This window comes from Vulpes lagopus, chromosome 5 (assembly GCF_018345385.1).
Source record: "Vulpes lagopus strain Blue_001 chromosome 5, ASM1834538v1, whole genome shotgun sequence".
NCBI lineage: Eukaryota > Metazoa > Chordata > Mammalia > Carnivora > Canidae > Vulpes > Vulpes lagopus.
In genome coordinates, this window is record NC_054828.1 from 106,961,003 (window position 1) to 106,967,152 (window position 6,150).

The following is a 6,150-nucleotide window of genomic DNA, read 5'->3' on the forward strand; positions in this document are numbered from 1 at the left end:
GTTTTAGTTTTTCCATTTGATGACTTATCCATTTTGGAAATACAATTTCAACAGATTACAATTAAATGTCAAGGTCATTTTATTCTCTTTTGTTCTCATTCAAATATTTGCTTTATTAATGTGTGTTGCAAAGAAAAGAAAACATCATTCTCACACACTTCTCAAATTCATTTGCCTGGAGACATTTTATGGTGTTTTGCTTTATTTCAACTATATACTTGGGTAAATTGAGTTCTCTAAGTTTAGATGTAGAGTCTACCACCTGATGACCTACTGCTGGTAGTTGGAAAGGGAAATATATGACGATTTAGTAGGCACAGTCTGAATTTACCCATTGCTACATCTTGGGTAATATCCATTATAAATGGAATAATAACTTATTAGTAATAATCCAATCAGATACAGAAATCACACTGGTAATTTAATCAGGGAAATTTTACTATCAGGAATTATTAACTAGTACAGAGAGAATGAGCATTTTACTACTAAAAGGTAAAAGAACACTAAAGAATACAGTTAAAGTACACATGAGAGTAGCCACTACCAATAAGGCTGAAGGACAGTACCCAAGGAAGAAACCAACTCAAAAGGTGGTTCCACCAGGGATGAGATTCAGACTTTCTTAGCAGGTATGGCTCTGACTCACTGGATGACTAGTTTGTTGAGTGTCTGCAGGCAGAGTCTGACAAGCAAAAAACAAATCACTGACTGAGGTGTCAAGATTTTCATGGAAGACAACCACCGGGGTAACCACAGGACTTACTAGGAAGCTGCCCACTGGGGTGCTTGTGGATTCGCTCAACAACCATCTACTATGATCCTGAAGAAACTATCTAGAAAGCCACTGGTTGGCCACTATGCCCTAGGAGCAAGAGAAAAGGCAAGGCACCAAAACTGGAAGAGATGTGTGATAAATGTTTATAGAGTTCAGTTCAAGTTTACAAAGCAAAGAGCAAGAAGGGTGGATTCAAAGTTAAAAGTCAATAATTGATGATTGGCATGAAAAACAACTGTATTTTGCATATATGGCCTGCAAAAACATTATTTAATCAATATATTGTATTCTAGTAAGACTCCATCTATGTATTTTAATATGCCCTAAATGCCAGGAACTATACCTGAGCTCTGAATATACACTCTCCCCTGGATTTAGTGTAGATGTCTGTTGTCAATTCTGTGTTTATAAGACCCCAAAATTCATATGTTGAAACCCCAGCCTCCATGCTGTAGTATGATTGGAAACCATGTCATTATTTCCAGAGTTTATCTTATGATTTCTAAATTTGCATCTTTGCTAATGCTCTTTTCTCAGACTTTAAACCTCCAACGCTTCAAAATAAAATATTTGGTGAAATCCTACCCATTATTTAAGGTCTGGTTCAAAGGCACTGCCTTCTTGTCTTCCATAAATTTTCTATATGAAATTGTTCTATTTTGAGACCCACAGTATCATGTGTCAGGTTCTGTTATGGGTATTGGATATATAGGTGATTAAAATGAAACCCTCCATATAGGGATTCATTTGAAGTGGATGAAACAGATAATGGTAAAAGAGACAGGAGAAAAACTAGGAGAGTAGGATTACAGAAGCTGGTACGGAGGTGTTTCTGTATAGAAGGAATGATCATCAATGCCAAATGCTACTGAGAAATACAATAATATAAAAACTGAAAAAAGACCACTGAGCCTTGGCAAAATGGAAGTATCCTTTATAAGAGTTATTTTGGTAGAATGGTGAAAACAAAAGCCTAACTGGAGTGAACTGATGAGATAATGACAGATGAGGAAGAGACAGAAAGCGAGTAGAGACAAGTTTTTGTTTTGCTGTAAATAGGAGCAGACAAATGGGATGATTGCTTGATCAAAGGTGGGTGCTTTCCTATATTTTAAGGTGAAAGACTTTATAGCATGACTTTATATTCATGGAAGAGATCTACAAGAGAAAGAAAATTGTAAGATGCAAAAAGAAGCCCTTGCAAAGGCAAGAGAGGTTGTTATCTAATAGACAACTGCAGAAACTACAGATTAGAATGGGGCTAGTTCATTCATGAAACAAGAAGATAAAGAGAGAACAGAAATATGAGTGCAGGTACAGTAAGAGATTTGGAGAAGGAAAAGAAGTTTATTCTAATGTATTCTATTTTTTTTTTCAGGGAATTACAGAATAAAGCTTTGGGGAGGGGTGTTAGAGTTTGGAAGACAAGGAGCTGTGAATGAGTCATCTCAAAAGATGAGGTGAATTTGCTAGGCTAGCCATGAGACCTTGATGATGTAGTTGAGAATTCAACATTGACTAGGCAGCATGATTGTGTTTTTCTCCAATCACACTTATATACTCCGGAATCCTTTTTTTTTTTTTAAGATTTTATTTATTTATTTATGAGAGACGCACACACAGAGAGAGAGAGAGAGAGAGAGAGAGAGAGGCAGAGACACAGACAGAGGGAGAAACAGGCTCCCTGTTTCTGTTTCTTCCTGAAGCAGGAAGCTCGATGTGGGACTCGATCCCGGGTCTCCAGGATCACGTCCTGGGATGAAGGTGGTGCTAAACCGCTGACACTCCGCAATCCTATAGAGAGTTGCACAAGTATATTTTCCAAAATTTAAGTTTACAGCACCCTTAATGTCTCAGTAATTTCTCTCAAATCACTCACAGGCCAAAAAAAAAGAAAAATGAAAAATTACCTAATGGTTCTGTTTATTAACTAGTTAGGTCCAAATAACTTAATATGCATTTAAGTCTTAACAACTTAGTATTGTTTGAAAAAATACACATAAATTAAAAGAAAAAATAACATTGGGGCTAATTGAATAGATGCATAAATGGCCACTGTGAAGAGAGGATAGTCCTTTTAGGAAAAATTGATCTCCTTACTATCTTGGAGATGGGAAAATGTGCTGCTGGCATCCTCTCTCCCCTAGCACTCTGGCCACAGCCTAGAAACCCCAGTTTCAGGCCAAGCACTGACCCCCATTTGGTGTGTCCACACATGGCATGGAGAGCTGGTGGTTGCTACATTTGTTAATTTTCTGCTTAGAAATTAAGAATAGGGTTCAAGAAGAAAAGCAATGTGGGCAGCCTGGGTGGCTCAGCGGTTTAGCACTGCCTTCAGTCCAGGGCCTGATCCTAGAGACATGGGATCGAGTCCCACATCAGGCTCCCTGCATGGAGCCTGCTTCTCCCTTGGCCTGTGTTTCTGCCTCTCTCTCTCTCTCTCATTCTGTCCCTCATGAATAAATAAAATAAAATCTTTTTAAAAAAGAAGAAAAGCAATGTAAATAGGTTCATACAGGAAGACTAGAAAATATTTACTCCTTGTAGTTTCTTTTTCCTATTGGTAATAATCACAACTATAAGAGCTTTGACTCTTTCCTAATCTCTGACTCCTTCCTAACCCTCTCAAACAATGCCTCATCCAGTTAATTGACAAGACCCACAGTGACTTGGTCTATTATCATTGCCTCCTAATTGAGCTCCGCATTTGCAGTCTTATTTGACATTTAACAACTCTTTGGCTTTTTACTTAAAGATCCTCATAAAACTGTCTTATTTCCTTTTCCAGGACCGCCTCCATCCTTTTTGCCTAGGTGATTCTGTCTGAGTTCTTCCTTTCTTCTGGAATGTTCTCACCCACATACCTACCTGTCAAAATTCTCTCATTTCTTAGGAACCAATCTCAAAAAATGTTTTTTGCATAAAGATTTTCCTGTTGACACATTAAACAAAAATACTCAATCCCTACTCTAATCTCCTCCAACATTTCATACTTCCCTAATATCAAACCATGCCCCACAGTATTATATCCCTTTGTCTACTATATTGAGAAAACCACCAGCTGATAAGCAACTTATAGACAGCAACTATATTTTAGGGAATCAGTCTAGAGCAGGAGATAATATATTAAATCTGATGGTGGGGGATGAAGCCCACCTGCTGTCCTTCTAAAGTTTCTCTCCAGGCCTTAATTTCTGATTCAGTGAAATGCAGATAATATTAATAGCCAGTCACACAGATTGGCTAACAGTGTTTAGCTCATAGTAGGTGCCAAATAAATATCAGTTATTTTTCATTTTCTTACATCTTTAGAGCCTTCCTGGCCCCTCACATGGAGAATGTGCAACATTTTTCATTTATTTGCATGGAAATGTAGGCCATTATAAAGGTTGTCATACTAAGAACTCAGTATTATCAACTGAACAATCCTATTTGAATCTCTAGTTTGGCAAAATCTTTAAAGAATTAAATCTCCAAATCTCAGTGCCTCCCATATGAGAAATAAAACATAAATGAACCTAGTGTGCTCCCAACTAGGGGAGGGGACAGTGAGAGAGACAAAGTATGCGGAAATGAGAGAGGGATCACTTTTTTAATCCTTAAAATCTGATATCAGACCATTATTTTGAGTTTGTGTTTATGTTTCTTTGTTCAGTATTTTTTCTTAATCTGTTCTATTCAGGTTTTAGGTGGAAACATATTAGTTCATTTTTTTTGTTTATTGGGTTTTTTTTTTTTTTTTTTGCTTTATACTAACCTTTCTTAGTATCTCTTTAGTTTTATTTGTCCTCTCATCTTGCATTATCTCCAAATCCAATGTAATTACTAGTGTCAAATGAAAATTCTACTTGTGCTTTCATTTAAAAAATCTTAAGTTGCTTAAACCTCAGAAACTGACCTAACTAAACAGGAAATGAAATTCTAAAAATTGTATATAAATTGAATTTTTTGTAGTTAAATAAATGAATAAATATTGGGTTAAATATTCTCTAATATAATCCTTGAGGAACAAATACATTTATAAGTAATTATTCAGGCAAAGTGAATAATTTTACATTGATGAATCTTTTTTCTAACACAGGTTTTCACATATCATATTTGTTTTATACAATAAAAATCTGTTATCTCATTCCTGCCTACTTGAAATTCATTTCAATGACAAAACATATACATATTTACATTGGCTTCTGACAAAATAAAAACCATGTTTAATGAAACAAATTAAGGGGTAAGTCATGAGCTGCATTAATAAATTTAGTCCACGGTTTAGAAAGGACAACCAAATCAAGTGCACCATCTCATATTCATTTGGAAAAGCCTTCTCTGAACGCAGAAAAGAAATATAACTCTATTAAAACCTCAGGCACAGGCTGCTAACCAGTTGAATATAATTTTATAGATTTTTTTATGCTTGAATATGGAGAGGCTTTTGACTGTCATTTCTTCAACAAGATTTGTATAAATGAGGGATGACCAGTTGTATTGTGATATACAAATGTATTTGTTCAATCTACTACTTTAACAGTTTTGCTATGGTGATGAAAAACTTACAATGGCATTTCCTTTGACATAAATGCAGATCTATAAAACAGAGATTACATCTTCAGGATCACAGAGGGTTTGAGCTAACAGGATCAGAGAGATGGCTTAGTGTAATCTTTCTTTTTATATTTCAGGATGTCAAGACCCAGAGAGATAATGACACATCCAAGATCATCCAAGGTTGTTGATGTCTACACCACAGTAACTTTAGAACCCTGTCTCTTCTTCTATCCCACAACTTAATAGAGAAAAGGAAAATTCTAGTGCTTTCAAAATCCAAACTTTAAGCTATCTTTTCCATATTGCTTAGCTGTGCTACTTCAGGGTAGTTTTGTTTGTTTGTTGTTACATAAATCATCTGATTCTCTCAAAAAAAAAAAAAAAGCTAAGGTGTTGTCTCTGGGAATGTTTTCAAAAATAAGTGGGAGAATACGTACTGAGCATTAATATATACTGAACAAGGTACAAAAACACTGAGGAAAATTTAAAAAGAAATATTTTTTTTTATTTTTATTCATGATAGACACAGAGACACACAGAGAGAGAGAGAGAAAGAGACACAGGCAGAGGGAGAAGCAGGCTCCATGCAGGAAGCCCAACACCAGACTCGATCCCAGGACTCCAGAATCACATCCTGGGCCAAAGGCAGGTGCTTAACTGCTGAGCCACCCAGGGATTCCCAAGAAATCATAATTTTAATGACTCTTTTTATAAGGCTTAAAATTAAAAGAAACAACTAAAACTATTATCATCTTGTAGGTGGAATAACCATTCTGGCACCCTGCAGCCACTGGGTCCATGCATCCTCCTGACTTAACCTCCTAAAGGAATAG